We start from the raw sequence: 22,632 nt of genomic DNA on the forward strand, positions 1-22,632 counted from the left end.
ACAGGAAACATAGGGCAATGGTTACATCCAGGGAATGAAAATACAGAAATCATCCTGCTTTACACAACAAGGTGCATCACACCATCCTCTCACAGCTATGCAGAAACTTATTTATCCTCTCTCCATATTCTGACAATGAAGTGATAATGTTCCAAATTCCTCTGTTCTCTTTAGTGCAATGACAGATTATGCCTGCAAAGGTGGGGGCTGGTGGTGCCTTTTTACAGCCCTTGAACCTCAACTTGATTGTAAAGCATCAGCTCAAATCTAATTCCAGGAACCGAAGACCTCATACATGTGAGTGAAATGCGTAAGGCACAAAAATAGATTTTCGTAAAAATGTGGAAAGGTTGAATCCTGACAGAAGGTGACTAAGAGGGGAATCCAGTAGGGAATAAACATGGAAAAATAAGTCAGGAAGTTTAACATCTTAGAGCCCCTAAAAAATTAGAAGAATAAAACTGCAGTGTCAAAACTCAGGCAATGCTTTTTTTGTAGCACATGTGCCACTTGCTCCCTCAAAAGTCACTGTGGCCCAGAACCTGGCATCCCACAGCCACAGAATCACTGAGGTTGAAGAGACGCAGCTTCAAAACGGAAATTCTTATGGATAATACCAACAACCAAAGTTAAAAAATATTATTTATAATTTTAAGTTAATTTTCACGCCTCAAGAAAATTGCTACTTGTATTACATCCTCCTTTTAGGATGTCCTTGAAAGTTTGGCTTCTGGTTTAACTTTTGAATACCAGCACTTTCCAGGATAAGAGAAAACTGAATGGACGAACTAGATGGGGTCAGGAGAAGTCAATGAGAGGAAAAAATGTATTCAAGTTCCCAACAGCCCTGCCACTGACTTCAGTGGTAAAAGAAGCCAAAATCTTACTGTACATTTAGGAGTTAAGATTGACTGGGACCTTTCTAAAATTACATATACAAAACACCAGCTTCTGCAAATAATTATCAGGTCATATACCCATAAAAGTCAAGAGAATATATTTTATTACCTGCTCATCTTACTTATTCACAGAGTAGAGCCAATATTAGTCAGCACAAGTAGCTGCTTGCAAGCAGGAAGGCTTCAATCATTAAGGAAGGGATGTAATTAAAAGGAGGGAAATCCAAAACACAGTTATACCCTCCAATCACGTCATCTAAATTGTACTATTTTATTCATCAAAAATAAAGCTTTGAAACAAATATGCCATATTTTATGCAAGTTCTTAATTATCTTTCTTCTGAGGGAGCATGTAATTTACAAGAAAGAGGACTTAAAGCTTTAAGTGCCTCTGACTTAATTCAGCATTGCTGTATTGATGGTCCCATTTAGATGATTCCATTTCAGGCCCCTCTAACGCATTAAAGGCATGACTTACTCACATCCATTTGGCTAATGATCCCCTACTGCTCCAAAGTAAATGACAGCTATTTACAGTAAATTATTCAATTAGATAGAGGGAAGTGCGGTATTCATTTTATATTGTTTGACATGGCAAAACAGAAGTGTGCAAGAAGGCAGGTAGGGCATTTTAATCTTCCAGAATCAATTGTTTAATCCACAGCAGGAGGATAAATACACTCCACAATACTTGTCAGCATCAGGTTTTTATTGTAAACATTCTAAGAGTCTGGAGTATTGCAGCTCCAGTTAATACAATTCTGTCCATTTCAAAAGTAAGTCAGCATACCACACAAGGAATACCAGCACTTGACAGGACTGCTTTATTTTAGGCACAATTTCAAGGAGCACACAAAGTTACCATATGCTAGCAGGAGACCAAATTTCCATTTAAATAAAAGAATAGGCATGAGCTAGCCTGAATCCCATTTCTCTGTAATGGGATTTACACTACTAAGTGACTACCTCACTCTCCAAAACAAGGACTCAGTGTCCCAAGACATTTGGATAGTGGGATATTTTTAAGTTATGAAATCCCAGGACAGGACAGCTCAGATCCCGTCACAAATTAAGAGGGAGATTCAGACAGATAATCAAACAAAGAACAAGTTGGGGCTAAAACAGAGCCCAGGAAAGAGGGAATGCTCATGCTGCAATAACTCAGAACTAGTCCTTGATTTGAGAATCTTTTCACACATTCATCTGTCCTTTTCCAGGAGCTGAAGGGGATGTGCGAGTACATACACATTACAATCCCCACTATATACACATTTGTCTGACCACAACACTTGGAGAAAAAAAGAAGTCGTGACTTTGCTGTCCCCTGTCAAACCTTTGCCTTATAAAAGAGGAAATGAATGAGTAGTCCTCATTATTATAGACAGGAACATGAAGTGCAAGGTGCAGGACAGGCCACCATGTGTGCTGAGCCTGCCAGTGACCATGCTTGTGCAGCTCCCAGGCCTCCCAGAATTTATCTGAGGGAAAAAAGGAGTAGGTAATTTGTCAAAGCCCTCCTGGCTAGCCCTAATTTTGGAGAATTTCTCTCTTCCGCAAGCCCAGAATGCCTCAGGACAAGTGCCGAGCAACCCAAATAGAAGAACATTTTCCTCTGGCTAACCTGCCAATACATTTAATTTTCTACAGGCAGAGGGCCAAGTTCAGCAAGCACAGATCCTGCTAAGCTTAATGGGAGCTGCACTTGCCTGTGCCAGGCAGTGAAGGTTTGCTGGGGGACTGCAAGGAACACACCACAGAAAATACAACTGCTGCCAGTATCTCTATTCAGAGGCTGCATTTGAATGGACTACTCTTTTTTCCCCCCCGATTTTATTCAATTCTTCTAAAGCTGCTGGCACAATGAAACCCTTCCCACTCTTAGCATGTGTTCACTCACTTCTACGAGCAAGGAATCCAGACTGGCTGCTTGCAGTGATGAATTTTGTCCAAAGTCCAGCTTACCACAACTAGGCTGTACAAATTTAACAGTCATTTGGTGCCTTATAGCCAACAGTGCTGGCCAGATTATTCAAAAGGCCTCCTACACACAACTCGTGAATTCCTAAGGAAGGTCTGCATTTCAATGGCTCCAGATCCTCTTTTCTGCAAATCAATTCTTCTAATTTCAATGGCTCCAGATCCTCTTTTCTGCAAATCAATTCTTGTTGCTGATTTTCCTAGCTACCTTCATCCTCTTATGAATTACTATGTCTTAATTTCTAGCACTATACATTAAGAAAATTTTAACCAAGGTTCTCAGAGGTTCTAAGCTACGCCAGTTTTTACTAACAAAGATTTCTCCATTGTTATTTGCAGAAAATCTCCTCCCCGTTAAATATTTTCAGATGCTGTAGTAATGCCAGGAAGAAGAATAACAGTTCTAGACCTTAATGAGCAACACTCTGGTCTTCCAGACCCTGGCGGCTGCCTCTGCTGGATCTACCCTCTTCATACAATATCTTCCTTGTTCACCGTCATGCTCTTAGACTAAACATATCAGCTGGCATTCCCTCTGGTGCAAAAGGAAGTGGCTTGGACTTAAAACCTTTAAACCTGTGACGAACCTCTGAAACGAGCCACAGTTAATTTCCACTAAAATTCACCTGCCTGAAAGGCACCAAGTTAAAATAGACTTCAAGCCAGTCCATCTAGTTGATAAGAAGTGAAAACAATTTGTGTGGCACTTGAAATCACACAGGAAGGCTAAATTATTAAAAGGAAATATTAAAAAAATGCAAGGAAGATGTGAACTTGGATCCACATTTTTAAAAATTTAATTCACCAAAATAGACTTCTCTACACCAAACAGTGAACATTTATATTTTTCTAGTTCCAAAATTCCCCCAGACAACCAAATAGGAAAGTTCAGATCAGCTGAGGTGTTCAAGGTACATTGCCAGTAAAATGCTACACATCAAAACTACACCAAGTTTCATATTGAAAACTGAATATTGAGTGTAAAAAATTTCTGCTCAGCTGCTCAGATTCTGAGTAGTTACTCAGAATAGGCTGCTTGGAGTAGCAAAAAATTAGAAGACATTAAAGTGGAGGAGGCAGGGGGAGCCAGTGTTGCAGCTGAGCTCTTCAGGGAGAAATCTTCCCATCCCCTGGGCCAGACTATAGTGGGAGCCACTGCCACCAGCAGGGACAACACAGCCAAGTTGGCCTGATAACGTGGCCATGCTGCTGCCAAGAAAATACAAGAGCAAGGATTGGAAGGAATGATCTGGCCTAGGATGAGTCACTGGACATCATCTCCTGTCAGATGGTGCAGGCAGGAATGCTGATGCTCCCAGCTCGTGTCCTCATCCCTACTCACTGCCAGTCCCTGCTGTCCCAAGCAGGGGCCCTGTCCACGCTGTGCACAGCTTTCTCCAGCACAAGGACACGAACTGCTACAAATGGACCTGATTTACAAGTGTTATTTACAAAGCACCCGAACATCCTTCACATTTAAGTGAGATTATACCAAAATGAAGTGTACAAGTTCATTCCACCTTAGGCAGGTGTGCTGCATTTGCATCAACATCACAATTCACAGACATTAAGGGTCAGGCACACTCATCAGCTGGAAAACAGCACCAGGAAAAGTGACATGAACAGCCCAGCTCTGCTCACATAACATCAAGCTTTGCTTAGTTTTGTTTTGAGCCTTTTTTCTCCCCTCTCAAAGCACTTGACATTGTTTTCTACCTATGTAATACTTAGATAAATAGAAACAGGCAACATTTCCACATGTGATATTGAGTATGTCACCCTATAACAGCCCTTAATTTCATAATTTGTAGATGTTTAGATTTAAACAATTATATGCAGAGTATTTTTAATAAACCAAACACAGGGTACAACAACTCTGAGGGTTTCCAGGTCTCCCACAATGTCAGGAGCTGTTTGATAGAACTCCATAGAAGTCCAAAAACTTTGTTTTACGTTTTCACAGCAACCAAAGGTCACCTTCATTTCACAAGGTCTACACATGCTCTCCAAAGGAGAGGAGTTAGAAATGGGAGAGGCAACAGCACTCAAATACAAAAAGAATGCAAGAAAATAGATATAAAAGAAGTGCTGTGGGGAGGCACTTTCATTGAAAATGATCATGAAAATAAAGAAGATGCACCATGAAAAATGCCATTGCATCTCATGCTTAGGACATCAGTCTGTGCTGGAGACAGTAAGTCCCTGGCATGGGGCAACGTTTCTGCAATGATGAGAGCACATTTCAGACACAGCACAGTGTTATATTTTGCAATTCATGTTGGCGGCATTTTTCTTTTGTAAATCAACATAATTTGGCTCTGTTAACATTCTTGCTACTTTTCCTTCATTTAATGATTTTTCCAGAAGTGCTTAAAATCAGGGTGTTCTGAACACTAAATTATAAAAACTGGCATATAAAGACTCAAATTCCTATAAATAGATGAATATCCCACTTTCTGGAATTCTAATCAGCTTCCGCTTTTTATTTCAACTCTATTAGATGGCAATCTCAAGAGCATTTTTATAACTACTGAATATTCATCACTGGTTTTTCCTTCAAAGAAAACCTATTGATTAACTGATTTTGTGGCTTACATTAAAGCAAAGGTCCCAGGTAAAAAAACAATAATGTGGGTGTAGAAGCAGTAAAGTTTATAAAGTATAAGTTAGAAGGATGACAGAACTTCAACAGCAAATCTCAGTTTGAGAAATAAGTGTAAAGCTCTGCCCCTCACTGACTCCACACTGGTGTTTAACAGTGCACCACAACCTCATCCTAATATTTCTAGTGAAATCCACCTCTAGCTTTCCATTCACTTCCCAGCTCTACATTTTCCCAGGATGAGAACCAGTGTTAAGGTCATATAGCTGTTCTGACTCAGGGCTGGCAAGGAGGTCCCTGCTGGACAGCTGGGACCTTTGGAGAAGGCAGAGAGGATGGAGCTCTGAGGATACCAACACCCCACAGTCTCCAGAGTTTTGTTTCCCACACACCTCTGCAGCCCTGTCAGGGAGCTGAGCAGCACCAGCTCAGGGCTGAAGGCAGCACTGGCAGCCCTGTCCCATGCTCAGTTGCCAAAGCATGCACTCACCTTTTCAGTAGCAGCTCCATGAAAACGTGAAATCAGACAAGACTTGCCCTTGGTTCACAGCAGTGTTCATACCAGAACTTACATAAAAATCAAAGGGACAAAAAGCTCTCACACAACACACACCTAAAATAACCTTACTTCAGCTGTGCCTTGGCAAAAAGCCTAGGCAGCAACAAGATATTTCCCTTCAGCTAGCAAACAGATCCCATTTTCCTTTTTCCAGGGCCCACATCCGTATAATCAACTATAGCTCTGGTATCAGCATTTATAGGTTTCATATGGTCACCATTTATAAGCAAACCACTTCCTCAGTACAGACACAGTTAGTATATTTTCTCATTTTCATTTGGCAGAATAGTTGTAGACTGTGGTAAGGAGACACTGTAAGGGACAGAAATCAGATCTTAAAAAAATCAAAGTTCTTTAAGACATGATAGATCAAATATGCAAAAATCACTACAAAGGGTGTTTCAAGCTCACTTTCTGCCTGTCTTTTCTCAGTGGAGATATTGCAGCCACTGAGACCTTTCTGGTGGGATTTCATGTATAATTGCAAGCATTGTGTGCAGAGTGACTAAAGCAGCCACATCACTATCTTCACCACTACTAAATGCCATCTCTAGCACATCTACACCCTGATGCAGTGTGTCCTGGTGGCCAGCTAACAGAAGCAGCTAAGGAAACCAAAGTTTCAAGCTCAGGTTAGAAATTCTAACTTCATTTTTCTTCTGGTAGAGAAAAAAAATTGCTTAGAAACAAACCAAAACTAAGCCTCTTCCAACAGGAAAGAGGTAAAATTGTCATTTCAGTGTTCTCTTTGAAAGAGGAGTTCCTGGATCCAATACACAAACTCTTCAGGCTCCAAGATAAAGACTGACATTAAATACCACAGCTTTAAAAGAAAGTATAACCACAGCCCTCAGCCTGCCCTGGGATTACTGGCTGCAGACTCCCAGGAGCTGGCTTTTGCCTCTATCAGTTTGCACATCAATGTGTTGAACTGGTACTGATAAAGACACACGTGCAAAAAAACAAGAGCACACATTTCAGTCTGTAACTGCTCTGGCAGGGACTGCCATCAGCCTTTTCATCTGCCTGCTCCATCACACACACAACAGCAAAAATGATTTTTTTGTGACACATAATAAATAGTGCTTTTTAAAGAAAACAATCAGCCATCCATCCTGAAACACCTTACCTGGCCTGCAGCAAACAGGAGCCAGAAAAAAATGAAATACCAAAAGGTCAGTCCACTGTTGGCACAGTCAAACTTCCAATTCCCTTGCACTTGGGCTGAAAAGGCATGCTCAAATCCCGCATGCAGTGCAATCCTGGCAGTGCAGTTTCTTTATATGAAGAAAGTTCATGCTTGAAAATTACTCAGATTGTCTTCTTTCAGAACAAATTGACCTAGTTTTAATTATTCATGCACTTGACTCTCAACAGGTTGGCTTTCCCAATTACAGTACCTGGGAGAGTGTATAACAGCCATCCCCTAAAATCTTCCACACAATATTTTCTCCTAGTTTGTTTCTGATTATAGCAAAAGATTCTTGTGTAGATATTTTCCACCTGTTTAATCTGTTGGTGGTATTCCATCTGTCTTTCAAAGACAGCTAATTATCAACAGGCCCTTCCATTCTAGTGAACAAGTCATCAAATATTTTTTTTCCTCCACATGCCAGTAGATCTCATGAACCAGATACTGAAGAAGAAAAAGCCTTAAGAGATCAGATCAGATTTTCAAATTAAGAAGCATCACAAAAAGAAAACCTATCAGAAATATTTTCCGAATTTGACACACACTCATTGTCTCAGTGAAATGGGGATTCCAGAATAAGCACAAAGCTCACATCTGATATAGGAACTAGGAAACTAATTTTTTGAAGTAAAACAATGTTCTAATATAGATTCATAATGAATATAAAACCTACAGTAAATTAACAGCTTCTGTTTTACTGGAGGACAGCATGGATACCAACAAAAGATGCAATCATGGAGCAGTGCCATGTTATACCAGCTGAAAATATGGCTCACTCACCTTGCTACAGAGAATTGCAATCTAAAAATACTATGCTGTAGCCCATTATTTTAATGCAAGTTTACAGCTATTCTACTTCCTCTGAAATTTTTACACTCCTCACTGAAGGAGGCAATGAACTAGAATTCAGCACAGGAAGGCAGAAAACTGCAGGGAAAATGCAGCATCTCTGGGTACCACTGCCCCACCCAGAAAACTCTGTGTACTCAAGCTACACTTCCTTTCCCTTGTACACTGCTTTTATTTTGCAGCATTGGACCACTACGGGAAAATAAAAAGCTGCTTTCCTATAGGATCAAAACAGCCTAAAATATATGATCCAGAAGGATAAAATTTATGTTTTGCAAATATTAAGATTTTATCAATAGTAAGCTAGTTTAAAAGCCATATTTGTTTCCACTATTAAATAAAGTATATGCAGAATAATTTTAAAATCAAAATTATTTGAAGATATGTCATAAAGCAGAAAAGCATTTAGATGCTCTTACAAAACTTTTGCAACTTTATCCATAACCTTTAGGAACAATTTACTGTGAACCAAGTACTAAAAGAACTTTGATTGCAGAAAGGGTCTAATTAAAATTAACTGATATTTCATTAGTAAAAAAATATTAATTACTGTTAGAATTAAAATAATCTGACTTAAGGAAAACAAAGAACAGATATCTTTATCACTGTGAATGAAGACAGTGTTCATTTCCATAGATTGAGATTTTTATTCAAGCATTCACTTCACCCTGTAACAGTTCCAAGCAAATTTAAGTGCACAAGATTAAAAAAATTATATGAACCAAATGACGAATAAGAAAAATCCCTTCCTTTTAAACCATAAACTGTTCCTGAAAATTATGTGACTAAAGAAATGTTCATATTAGGACTTGAAAGTATTTTTCTAAACTATAAATTGTGAAGAGCAAAGAAGGCAGTGCACTAATGCAATGTAGATGTAAAGTTCAATTTGTTTTACACATCACAGCAGCACATCTTAGTACTTAGACATGACATTTACTTTTCTGCCTTTTAATCCATCCCGATAAACAAGCAGACATTTATCCCACAAGCCACATTATCAAGTCCTCTGTAGAAGTGTTGAGTGCATTCGTGCCTGCTGCAGGCCTGCAGAGCAGGAAATGCTTCAGCCCTGCATAGATACTTTCCACTCATACTGCATTGAGTGCAAAAAATTTCTCCTGAGAGAGAAAAAAAAATTTAAATATATCATACATATTGCCCAAGACATTCCTGCATCTTCCCCATGCTTCACCTCCAGTAACCTGAAGAAAGTAGCAGATCTAAGGTCAAAAAATTGCTCCAAGAGACATTTGGCATTTCACAGTGATAAGGATATCAGTTCTTTGTTTTCCTTAAGTCATATTATTTTAATTCTGATAGTAATTTTTTTTTTTACTAATGAAATACCAGTTAATTTTAATTAACCCTTTCTGCAATCAAAGTTCTTTTTGTGCTCAGCTCACAATAAATTGCTCCTAAAGGTTATGGATAAAGTTGCAAAAGTTTTCTTTTTAATAGACTCACCAGGAAGGATATGGATGGTGCAGGGTTCTACCTATTTCACAGTTCCTGTGAATGCTGGCCTACCTGCAAATTTAGATACCACCATGGATTCAAATAACAAACCAAAGTCTTGACCAGCAGTTGACATAATGCTGAAAGTAGACATAATCACTTTTTCTTCCACTAGAACAAGGAAGGAAAGCTGAGATCACATTTCATTGCTAAAATGGAATATTTGGGATAGAAATGAAAGGGCAAATTCATCCCTTTGGAAAACCTTTTTAACCTCAAAATAATAGTCAGGTTTGCGACTGAGGCAAGAAGTATCGTATTTTGGGGGGCAGCTTATTTGGAATACTTCTGTAATTACAAGTTTAAATCTATCCAGCTGGAGAAACAGCAGTAATGGTGTTCATTTCCAAAAGATCTGCATTTAAAGACTTTTTTTTCTATTAAGTAAAATTATTTGTGAAATCATGTCCCCTCTGTTTTCTTGCTTGGCCCAGTTTTCAGTATTGGAAACTGCTGAAATTCATCTGCTTCAGGCAGACTTATTGTCTGGGCAGACAGAGAACCTACAGCTGCAACACACCCCTTATGCACTGAAAAACTGCTGTATTCTCCCTCCTTTCAGGCCAAAAGAGACCATCAATCAAGGTGCAAAAATCTGTTTTAGAAGAACAGGAAACCTGCAAGCTACAATAGCACAAACTGGGCAAGTACAGTCCAGGTCCTGCTGCCTGAATCATGAGAGCTCTCCTAGCCTTGCTTCAGCTTTCTTCTCACCAGCCAAAAGAAACATATGCTGTTCTGTGCTGAAGAGCCATTTAATTCAGCTAGTTTTGGCAAACAACACCTCTTGAAAAATGCATTGCATTCGTTATTTGCCACCCAGTCTCCCAATTGCTTCTTTAATAACACACAAAAACAGCATGAAGAAACTTGACAAAAGAGAAAGGCCAGACATCATCAGCAGACAGGCACAAAGGTGTTATGCAATCATGAAACATAAGCAGAATCAAGCTCAAAAGCAGTCATTTTGTGGAAGAATTAATCCATCATTTATGATGGTTTGCTGTTAAGTGTGAGTTCTCTACAGCTCAGATAAGCTGAGCTCAGCTGAGCTGCTGCTAGATGTGCTTCATCTTTGCCTCTACACTAAGTGCAAATACAGCTCTCAAAATCACTTTTTTTTTTTTTTTTTTTTTTTTTTTGGCAGGCCAGAAAACAAGTACTCCTCTGTGATGGTCTGCTTGACAAGACTGCAATTTTTTCTATGGACAGCCTCAAAGTTCTACAAGAGGTGTATTTTTCATCAGTATTAGTTTTGTGGGGCTTATTGATTGATTTCCTTTTTTTTTTTTTTTTTCCCAAGCTCTTTAAATGGGATTGCATATCTAATAGGAATGAGATGTAGACTCTTAAATTTATAAAACCTAATGAATTCTTTCAAGCTCTTAAAGAAGTGGGAACTACCAATAGGAAAACTATGTTACAGAGTTTAAGGTAAAGCTGCAAATCCAAAGAAATTCTTGCTATAACTTCTGCTGCTGAATGGGCAAAGATATTTAAGGTTTCAGTCCTACCAGGATCCTAATCCAGCAAACTACTTAAGGACACTCATATGCAACAAAATGAAAAAATCTCACATGTTTGAAACCTGATGCCTGCTGAAAAGCTTTGCTACATTAGGGCCAGCCACCTCAGCACTTCTCAGACAAGCTGCTTGTGAATCTTCACTGAAATCAGTTGTGTTGTTCCTTGGCACTTGCCTTCAACCCTGTCAAACACACCATGGTTTGTGCATGTGCCACCTCTGGCTTGTCTCACCATTTAGTTGCTGAGAGCACCAGTGGTTTCTAAGGCTTTTACACAACTCTTGAAGATGTCCAAGAGAAATCTGCTACAGAAACTCCCAGTACCAGCAACACTGAGTAGAACACACTGCTTATGGAAGAGCTTAGATCCAGAAGGTTATTTTAAAGCCTCACAGGGGATGGCTGCACAGCCCACCTACCTGAAAGCCTACAGGGAAGCTGTTGCCCCTGGTAGTGACACACTTTCCATGATGTGCCCCTGCCTAGAGCACCAGTCCCATTCTGTCCCTGGTTCTTGTGCAGCCCTCTGGAAGTGACACGCTTTCCATGACAGATGTGCTCCTGCCTAGAGCACCAGTCCCATTCTGTCCCTGGTTCTTCTGCAGCCCAGTGAGTCACTCACACCCTGATTCTGCAAAATGCACATCCAGCCAGGAAAATACAGAGCGCATGCTTAAAGCCAAATCATTTCATGTTTTGTCAAATAAAGCAAGTTTCTGCCTTGTAGAAACAATCACCTTCCTCTTCACATTGTGCTTAAAGCCAAATAATTTCATGTCCTTTGTCAAATAAAGCAAGTTTCTGCCTTGCAGAAACAATCACCTTCCTCTTCACATTCCTCACTTTGCACTATTCCTTTATCTTCCAATAACCTCAAGCAATCCAGGTCCTGCTTGCCAGATTTGATAGAGGTACTGGACAAACTCAAAAACCTGGATTTTCTGGACTAGATGGGGACTCATCAAGTTCAAAAATTTAATAGCTCTAAGAAAAAATTTCAGTCTATTTTATCTTCTACTGTGTGAACATAACTCTCAGTTAAAGACCATTAGGGTAAATTGAATAACTCTAAAATGTGAAAATTTGGCCAACACATTTTTTTAGACAAATTAAATACACACAGATTGTAGCTGGCAATCTATTTCCAAAGACAGAGACACAGCAATGGGCTGTACAGAGCTTCACAGATTTCATACCAGAAGCAAAATGCACAGCCACCAGGTCTTTAGGCTTATGTTTCAATGAAGAAACAGTACCAAAAATATGTAGTTGTAGGCAAAGGATGGTCTGGCAAAAGAAAACATGGATTCATGTAGAAAAAACAGCACAAGTGGAGAGGATCTTGTGAGAAATAAGTTGAAGAAGGAACAATGAACTCACAACTCAAGGACAGATAAAAATTAGCTTATCATTTAGGGACAAAAAAAAAAAAAAAAAGAAAAGAGGATGACTACAAGGATGAAAAATAGTTTCTTTTGGTTATACGAAAGTTTGTTTCATTTTTACCAACATCCTAAAGGATCTGTGTGCTTACTGTCCTGTTCTGGTAAAAAGAGGAGATGCAAGGGCTGCATATCTGTGGGAAAAGACAGTGTCCAAACACATGAACGCTGCGTCAGCACACTGTGGGGGTAACACAGCATGGTGGCTCACAAGCATCCGCAATTTCATCAGTCAGCTTCTGCTCCCCTACACAGAAATTCATGGCACAAATGGGGTATTTTGAGCATCAAAATTGAAATCTTACACTGTGATTTGAAAAACAGGTTACTAGGAAAAAAAAATATGGTCGTATATAAGATTTTATCCCTCCTTTTAAATAAAATAAAAACAAAACAATTATTTATCAAGTGAACCCAACAACTTATCACCACAAGCAATTCATTCATCACCAAAGTTTTGTTGGACCAGGGAATATTCCTTTGATATTGCAGTGTTAAAAAACGTACTTTGATCCAAAGACACTACTGCCTATAATTTCTAGTGGTACTTAAAACGCTGAACTTTCAAGGTGGTGTTACAGAAAAGTGTAAGTTTCAGCTACATTCAGTGAGACACAACGGGTTTTGTACCAGTATTTTCAGCTTGTGAAGCAGCATTGATCAGCTCTGAATTGTGATGGATCCCTGTCAACAGGGCTGACTTGCACTGATCTTTGGCCAACTGCTCAACATTCAAAGAACCTCACTGAAGACCCTTTCTGCATCACTTTTGTTGCTTCAGAAGACTATTTTGGACACACCGAGTTTTTAATGCATTTGTGTACTGGCTTTGATCCGTTTGCACAATATTTCTTTTGGACAAACCGAGTTTTCTCATTGTTTGCTTATATTTTAATGCATTTGTGTACTGGCTTTGATCCGTTTGCACAATATTTGAGGACAATATTAAGAATTAGTGCCCTCAGTCCAAGAAGAGACTGCACCCAGCTGCCATTACAATCAGAGTGACATCTGGCTGCTTTTTGTTTTAAAGGGGTATGAGAATGGGTAGAGTTACTTCTTGGGCTCATTAAAGGTAATTCTCCCCTCTTTCTTAGCAGTCTGAACTGAGAGGAAAAGGCAGAGGAAGGTTTTGTTCACTCCCCACACACTGTGTACTTGTACAGAAAGGCAAAAACCGATTGTTTTAGTGACACATGGAAGGTTACTGGCCTCCCTGGCACCACACTGCCTGCTCAGACAAGCAAGGTTACTGCAAAACAGACAGCAGACACTCGTGCTAATTTTATCAAGCCAAAAACCCTTTCTGATGGCTTCAATAGAGTTTTTTATCCATCCAAGACATTAAAGGCTCTGATATTTCATAGTCTCATAGAGCCATCAAGGCTGGAAAGGACGTGCAACATCATGAAGTCCAACCCTTGACCAATCATCACGTTGTAACTAAACCACAGTGCTAAGTGCCACATCCTTCAACACTTTCAGGGATAGCAACTCCACTCATCCGAAATGTTTAGCCATTGCAGTGAAGAAATTCTCCTGATGTCCAACTTGAACCTCCCCTGCTGCAGCCTGAGGCCATTCCATGCCATCCTGTCACTGTTTGCCTGAGGGAAGAGGGCAACCCCACATCTCTTCAGGTTGTAAAGAGCATGAAGGACTTCCCCAAGCCTCCTCTTCTCCAGCTCCCTCAGCCATTCCTCACAGGACTTGTGCTCCAGACCATCCACCAGATCTGCTGCCCACATCCACAGAACTGACTATTTTTACCCATATTTAGATTTCTACTAGACTTTTCATCATGTTGTGATTCATTTCACTAACTGGCCACCCTCTGTATTTTTATTAATACATTAAGAAAACACTGAATTTAATCACTTCTCATGTAAACACATCATTAATTGCACAAATTAAAATGCAGAGCAACTCTCTCTTTTCAAAGTAACATCAGCTTCCATGGCAATGCTTAAACAGACAACATTTAAAATAAAAGTTTTAAATTGTATCCTGATTTTCTCCTATTTATATCAGACAGGTGCACAGAGTACCAGCACTACTCAGACCACCACTGAGACAAAACACAAAGTCAGCTTTTACAAGCCCTGAATGAGGAGCTGCTTTATGCAATTTATTACAGCAGAAGCCACATAAAACTCGGTGTGTGGCCTTTGGGAGAGAAGGCCTCGGGCAGTGATGCTGCAGCAGGAAGGGGCTGCAGCCTCCCCTCCACAAGATGAGGGCAGAGCCATGGAACAGAGCAGGACAAGCAGGCTGAACACAAGACAGGCCTGAGTTCCAAAGAACTTTGAGGAGGAGACAAGTCTTCCTATAATAAATTGGCTGCCAAACAATGATGTCAGCCAAGCTTTAGGATTGCATTTCCCTGAGTTTTTTTAATCTCCTCTTCACCAAATCAACACTATATTGTTCAACAATAAACACAGCTGATTCTGCCCTTTATGCAGAATGAAGCACTTACCAGGTGTCTCAAAGCCATGAAAGAGCAAAAAGTATTTGGCCATCCTAGTACATCAAACTATCAAAGCATTTGAACATGGTTACACTTCTATGTTAACATTAAAGAAAAATAAACAAACAGTGATCTTGTACTGCATTTATATAATAAACAATTAATCTACATATTTGTAAAAATTTACTGATTAAAAAATTACCTTACAATTAACTCCACAAGAATAGAAAGCTGTCATACTTAAAGGCTGTCACATAATTCTCCCCCACAGCTCCTAGCTAAGAAGAGATTGACATAACTTTTCAACATCCCTAGTTAATACATCGGCAAAAGGCAGAAGAATTTATATGCCTCTTGTGAAAGGTTTTGTTAAAATTGCATCTATTTTTACAGCAGATCTTATAAATCCAAATCCATCTGCAAATATCCCTCAGCTTCCAGAGCACTGAAGCCATCAGGAACCCAGCTCATCTGAGATCAATGATTAAACCCCTGCCTTCCCACGTGCTCTGTGTCACATGCAGATTGCCTATTGCCTGAAAAAAATAAATAGCAAACCCCTGACAAAAAGGCAAGGTAGGGATTTAGTCTTGCTTTGCTTGTAGGTACGGCATATTTGAGCTTGAACCCTAAAAATTCCAGGAAGCCAGAGGGCAAATCAGAACAAACAAATCAAGCACAGCACAGTTTTTCCAGGTCTGCCACGGCCCAATCTGCTCTTTAGCAGTTCCAGTAGGAAGTGGTCTCCTTGCACATTGGTTTTCAAACGTCTGAGACCATTGCCTACTTAGAAACACTTTTTGGTCCTTCTTGTGCCCCAGATCTTGTTCTCAAGTGTGCCTAAGACTGAATGAGACTTGGGGTATCCACCACTTTATTTTTGTTGCAGTCTACCTTGTATTTACTTTTCCAAGACATATTTTTTAATCACTTGGAAATCAATAGACTCAAATCTTCCTAGGACAAAGCATTACAGTATGTGCTGTGAACTAACTCTTCTCATCAGACACATGAAAACCTGGCTCCACAAGAACACTTATGCCAGAAATGCCCAAAATTCACTTCCCTGCCCTCGCCACACCAGAGTATGTGATGTGCCACAGCCATTTCCTCCTCCTGAGGGTGCACATAATTGTGGCATCTGAGATAATGCTGCAAGCATGGAGAAATGCTAACTTCTGAAATGGAAAAATGATAGCTTGTACAGTAATTGCAGGCTATCATAAGTGCCAGAGTTACTTAACTGCAAGACAGAACAAAGGCTGGCCCCAGTTTGAGGCAATCAAAATAAAAATAAAAAGTCTTTGACACAAATGTACTTTTTTGTTTTTTACTGGAAATTGTTAAGCATCTCAGCCTCAGTAAATCAGAGGTTGAGCCAGCCAAACTACAGGTCTCCCCTCCATGAAGACCCTGGCCTGGGGCCTTTGGGCTTTCTGGGAAGGAAAGGAAGAAAAAAAAAATTAAATAAAAAGAGGAACATGTACAAACTTGAAATATTCTTCTCAAAAATACCAGCCATCAGGCAGGTCAAAGGGAGGCAGGCACTGCAGAGTCAGGCAGAGGCCTGGAGCCATGACAGAGTTTGTCTGGTATTTCAGATGTGATCTCATCCCCACCCATGGGCACTTTGGTTTTGGAATCAAATCCCTAACAAGTAATGAACATATTGATTTGGCACATAAAGTTGCACTTCATTATTTCTTCAAAATCTGGAGTTATATTTACTTCTATTTAGCATATAGATATATGTATTATAGAGTTACAGTTACTTATATTTAGCATATGCAACAACTAATAAAGCAATTGAGGTAGTACAGACTGAAAGCTCAAATTATACTTTTACAACACTGTAATGGGCCAGTTGCCTCTTTAGCAATATTATTCAATTTTTGCCTCCCCATCTCTTTTTCTTCAAACCAATTACCCCGTACCCATTCCTTCAATTTATTTTGGAGGTACCTAGGCTGTGAGAAGGGAGAGAGAAGGAAAAAAAAAGTATTTTAAATTGAAAAAATCTTTATAAATCCTGAACTTATTTTTAACAAAAAAAACTTGAGGCAGTGTGAAAAACTCTTTATGTATTATCCTTTCATAGGAACTTTTCTCCCCAGGCTAGTTCACTGTTATTATTAATAAAGAGTTCTAACTCCTTACTCTTTTCCCCTTCTCCTCTCCTTTCTGACACACTGTATTCACTTTTGAAAAGAATTAGAAATCCTGAGCCTTTTCCATACCTGGTGTGTTAGCTGCTACAGAGGCCTCTCATTAGTAGACTACATAAATGCTACTTGAAGCAATAATGGTGCAAAACAATTTTCCAAAGGAACTATTTATTCATGTGATAAGAAGTACCTCGCTTGTTTTCCATAGAGCTATATCTGATTTAATTTTTCTGTTTTGAAAGTCCATTAAACTGTAGTCTGCGTTTGACAAAATGGTACGGAGATTCACAATATTATACAACGTTTTTGTTTGGTTCATAAGAAGTTTTATTTACTATTACTTTGTGATGTAGTTTGTTGTGCTCAGGTTTTGAGAATGACAGGTAAAATTCTGCTGAAAATGGAAACATATAATGAGACTTCCTATCTGGGTCCAAAAAAAATGGAAGAGTCAAGAAAAAAACCCAAAATTATCTCAAGCTATTAAGTGTAAGAGCTGTCGATTAGGATCATAAAGGCAGAAACCATGAAGAGAAACTCAAGATATAGGGAAGCTATTAAATCTCAAGCTATTCTTCTGTCTGTCCTTGAGGCACAATTGCCAGCTTCTGCACAGAAATAACCCCAAATCTGCCACCAGGTACTTGTGAAAGAACCTCACTCTAGGAAGATGCACACCTCATTTAGGTGGTACTTTTATCCATGGAAATCACCAAGGAACCACAGCAAAGAAAAGAATTTTCTTGAGAGCAATGACATGATCTGGACCACATCTTGCCAGCAGGTCATTCTCCTGTGCACGTGGGGTGTCAGTGGGTTATGGAACAGAGCTAGTCCACGAGCTCTGGCACTGCTCTCAAGCCCTGCACCGTGGGCACCTGCATCCTCACCAAAAGATATAACTCAAAAGAAAGTGATAAATTCAAAAGGATAGTGTTCACCTTCTACAGTTCATGAGCAGGATCATTTTTAGGAAGCAATTTATAGGATTCCAAAGTCCCACTGTTCCTTTCACCTCTAGAACAAGGCTTTTGCTTTTTTATTTCTTTGTCTTCAAATAGGTCCCTACAGACAACTGAATGAAGCTACTTCATAAAGAAATTAAATTTCTCTCTCATCTATTAGTGCAGTAACAGAACACAATCCTTAGCACCCAGAGAGCAGCCTCACACCTTTGACTCTAATTTGGACAAGGACCTGTTCTGCAACCAGAACATTTCTGTCAATCTTCATCAAACCTCACCTTGGATTATTATCATGCTCAAACCAGCATTAAAATGAAGGTGGTGGTTTGACTTCCACTCATCACCATGATGGGAGCATGGAGGATCCAGAAGCATTAGAAATTCAAACTGTCAAACTGAAAGAGCTGAAACACATCTGTCATCCATATTTTTCCTATTTGCACAATTTTTGTTTAAAAAAAAAATGCAGCAGCAGCACCATTCATACCTGTGACCAATCTGTTTTGCCACTTTTGTACTTTATTAGCAACACTAAGAGGTGAGCAAATGACTTCATAGTAGTCCTGGTAATTTATAACATTTCCTCTCTCTGTTTTCTCATCTGCACAAAACCCTCTCCACGACACTCAGACCATGACAATGACATTTTTTGTCACATTGCCACCCTCCAAACCAACCAGACACTTACCAGCACTACCGTTTACTGTTACATCATGCTGGACCTGTATGTAGCACCCAGGCCTCGTTCAGCACTGACCTTTCTGCAGCATGAGCTGGGTCCTGCGGGCTGTGGTGAAAATAATTGTACAAATCACAGCTTTTGCTGGAGATTAACAGATCCAACAGGAGATAACCTGTGCTGTACACAGCTGTTCCAGAGGTCTCAGTGGGAAGTTGTACTCTTTTTTTTTTTTTTGAGCAACACACAGAGTGGGGGCTTGGGGATCATTTTAGAGACAAAAAAGGAAAGTAGATCTGGGGGACTTAAAAGAAGGAAGGGGTGGAGAGGACTGATTTATACACTCAGAAGAAGAATACTAGCTCCAAATTATTTACTAAGGAACTTACAGCATCTGCTGTTTGGCTGAAACAGGTTCTCACAGGTGCTGGCTGTATTAATCCTAACACACACTTGGGAACACATTTTCCACTCGCACAGTAATTATGAGCCAAGCTTCTCTTTTCATACTCCATTCCCCCCTAAAAATAAACACAGCTAACTTATTTCTAGTTGAGCAGGAAAGAAAAAACAATTAACAAGTCACCTCACCTTCAAAAGCACAGAAAACCAACTGTTAAGTGGGAATCAATGCAAATAGTCATGCCTAGTTATGATCATAATCATTCATTACAAGCTCAGTTACAGCTTGTAAATGCAGAGCTAGGTTTTCACATATAGTACATAATCACGATTTTCCCTCCAAATCCTACATTCCACAGGCAGTTAATTGCCTCTCCATTTGTAGAGAGAAAAAAATAGCAATGAAAACTTAGAGAACACTTCACCAGGAATCATATTTAAGTTTTATCCATTACTAATTTCAAAATGACACTAGATTTAAAAAGCAGTGATTTATATTTCCTCACCAAATCACCCAAAGCTGACCATCCAGCCAGCTGAGGCTTGGTTTTGTTTCTCTTCTTCTGGTAACTCATTTCCCAAGAGCTCTACTCCTTTGCACAGGTGGTGCCTCTGCAGCAGGGCACTCAGGACCATCACACTCAGTGATTGCTGTGGATTCCTACCTACAGCATTTTTATGAGGAACACAGTTAGGAAAGGGAAATGCAGTCCTAATGTTACTAAGCCAGTTAATCCTTAACATATGGGACAGAGAAAGCTTTCCTGGCCAGGAAAGCTTTCTCACAACCGGCTTGTAGAAAGGCTAATGTAAGTGATGAGAGTAAGGTGGTGTTCCAGCCAAAAAAATTGAGAATATTTTAAATGAGACAATTTGAAGATGCTGATGTTTTAAATCTGCTCCTCCAAGGTGTTTTTTTTAACATCCAAGATTATACAGCCTTAAACTCACATCTAGATCACAAGCTGCTAAGAAGAACACCTATGTTTTTATTAACTCATGTATGCAGACTACAAACAGCAAAATCCCTGCATCTGGGATATGGCAAAGTCCTGCAAAAGATAGGTTCATTGTATGAAAAGCATGCCATACCACATCAAAATGGGCTTCTTGTTCTAGGAAAGAAACTGTCACTTAGGCTGTAAGTAATATAAAGTTCAGAAAGAAGTCCGAGTCCATGAATCACAATTTGATTAAACATCAACAAGTGTTCAGTGGCCCAGTTTCAGTACTCTCAGAGCATACTGAATTAACTGTCTTCAGAGCCCTGTAGCTACACGAGAAAACATTTCACTTTCCTAATTAGCAACTTCCCACATCCACAGGGAGTGACATGGACCAAGTTTCATCAAAGATAAAAGCTCTAAACTATGCTTGGAGTTGTGCATTGCCTATTTTCCAACTATAAAAGCAAGGAACTACACCAAGTCTAGGAATTACTTTACTTCTCTTACATGATGAGAGCTAACCATAAAAGAATCTGTTTTGTTTTCCTAGGTTTACATCCAAGAAGTACATGCTGAAAGACATTTGTTGCTTACACATTTTTAGGCTGATTATCTGTTGTTGGTTCCATATATAAGTTTGTACAGTCATACACTTATACGCAGACTTTTATTTTAAATAAATTCAACCCTAAATCTCTTGAAAATGAAGCTATCCCTTCTTTTGTGTATATATATATATATAAATTTTTGGCTCATTACCCAGCACCACTTCCCACCTGGGCAGTGGCTTGAAGAGACAATGATTCTGTGGGCTCCAGTCCCATTCATTTGAAAAGCCACAAACTTCAGCTGTTGTTGAGAAAGTCAATTATTCAAAGCTGTGTGCCTTAATGGCTACTGAGTACTTTGTTCAAGGTGCAGCATTGCTACGGCCTGAAGTTTTGGGGAGGTCTAAAGTTTAGGTAGCCCCACTTTGTAGTCCTTTGAAGTAGTCCAAGGGGGACAAAAAAAAAAAACCTAAATAAACTGCCATTAAATATCACATTCACCACTCTCTGCAAGTCATAGCCTTAGGAACACATCCAAGAAAAAATCCAACACAAAATCTGAACAAACAAAGCCAGAACCCTCTCTTTGCAGAGCAGGGCCAAGCACAGGGTTCTAGACTTGAAGGCCTTTCCCCACAGCTGGGAAGACACAGAGAAGCCAGATGTAGATTTGTCATACGCACGCAGTTTCAAAGCTCACTCAGGCTGAGGGATGGTATATTGGATACTTAACTAGATTTAAATATCCTGAAAACATTCTCAGATAGCCATTTCAGTTACTGCAAACACTTAGTTTAGAGTATAAATTAGGGTGCTAATGAAGAAAGACTTTTGTCCCTAAGCCTCCAGCCGATACAGATTGCAAGACAAGGACAAATTAAATGCCCAGGGGAACAAGAGGCAAGCTTCCCTCCCCACTTCTGCAGCCAGGAAGGAGAAAGGATCATCTCCAGGGTAAAGCTTGGGCAGCCTCCTGTAACACGCACTAAGCGGCTTGCTGTCCCTTAGCCTCTGCTGGCAAAGGAGCAGCAGTGACAGAGGACTGAAGAGCTCCTGGGAGGTTGTCCACAGGGAGGGGAGAGCCTGTGGGATATTGCTGCAATACTGTGCAGGTACCTCCAAACAATGCTTAGCAAAAGGCTCTGAGGTGCCCTGAGGAACACAGCTGAGCGGCCTCACCTTTCCTGAGAAGGGGGACTGGCTTCACAGAGCCTAACTGCAGAGCCATGGGGGAGCTTTTCATCATCTGACTCCACATCCAGCCCTCTTCTCAGCTGCAAAATGCCCACCACAGAGGCAAACCCCCAGAAGCAGCCATACTTACACAACCTCCAGGTCCACAGGAACAAACCATGGCCTTCCTCTCGCACGCCGGAGCCGCCACTTTCTTTTCCTGTCTCAAGGTGCTCTCCAGTGGTGGCCAGTCAGGGACATGCACTGATTGCACATTTGTCAAACACTGTTTAAAACCTGTGCTCCACAAGCTGCTGAATTCAGACACCAGCTACTGTGTGAACAGCACACAAATATAGCACTTGCCTTCACTTCCACTCTCAAATACTTTCCATGATTAGTGGTGTAAATATAACCCACCTGTGCAAGCCGGTGGAGGGGCACAGCTTGTGCTTGTCAGCACCAAAAAGCAGTAGAAGGGAAGCAACGAATAAACAGCTGTGACACAGAAAAGCTGTCCTGCTCGCAATCAAGTCAATGGCAAAACTCCCAACAAGAAGCAGTGTTGCACCCTGCATCGGCAGCCAAGAGCTCAGTGTAACAACCTTACTTTTCCTGTGTCTTCCTGTGTAGCTTTCTAAAGGAAAGAAATTCCCAGTGTGTTCCTTACACGATGTATCCCTTATCCTCAGGCTGGAAACACAAGGAAACTCTTTGTT

General features: G+C 40.1%; 1 protein-coding gene across 1 annotated transcript in view; it reads right to left on the reverse strand.

Annotated features, from left to right (window-relative positions):
* INSC (INSC spindle orientation adaptor protein) overlaps positions 1–22,186 on the reverse strand; it is a 121,400-nt gene extending 99,214 nt beyond the window's left edge. The window contains exon 1 of the mRNA XM_041415115.1: positions 22,065–22,186. The gene's annotated coding sequence lies outside the window, so the exon portion shown is untranslated. The remainder of the gene's footprint in view (positions 1–22,064) is intronic.
* Between the last annotated feature and the right edge of the window lie 446 nt (positions 22,187–22,632).

This window comes from Onychostruthus taczanowskii, unplaced genomic scaffold (assembly GCF_017590055.1).
Source record: "Onychostruthus taczanowskii isolate IOZ18803 unplaced genomic scaffold, ASM1759005v1 scaffold49, whole genome shotgun sequence".
Taxonomy (NCBI): domain Eukaryota; kingdom Metazoa; phylum Chordata; class Aves; order Passeriformes; family Passeridae; genus Onychostruthus; species Onychostruthus taczanowskii.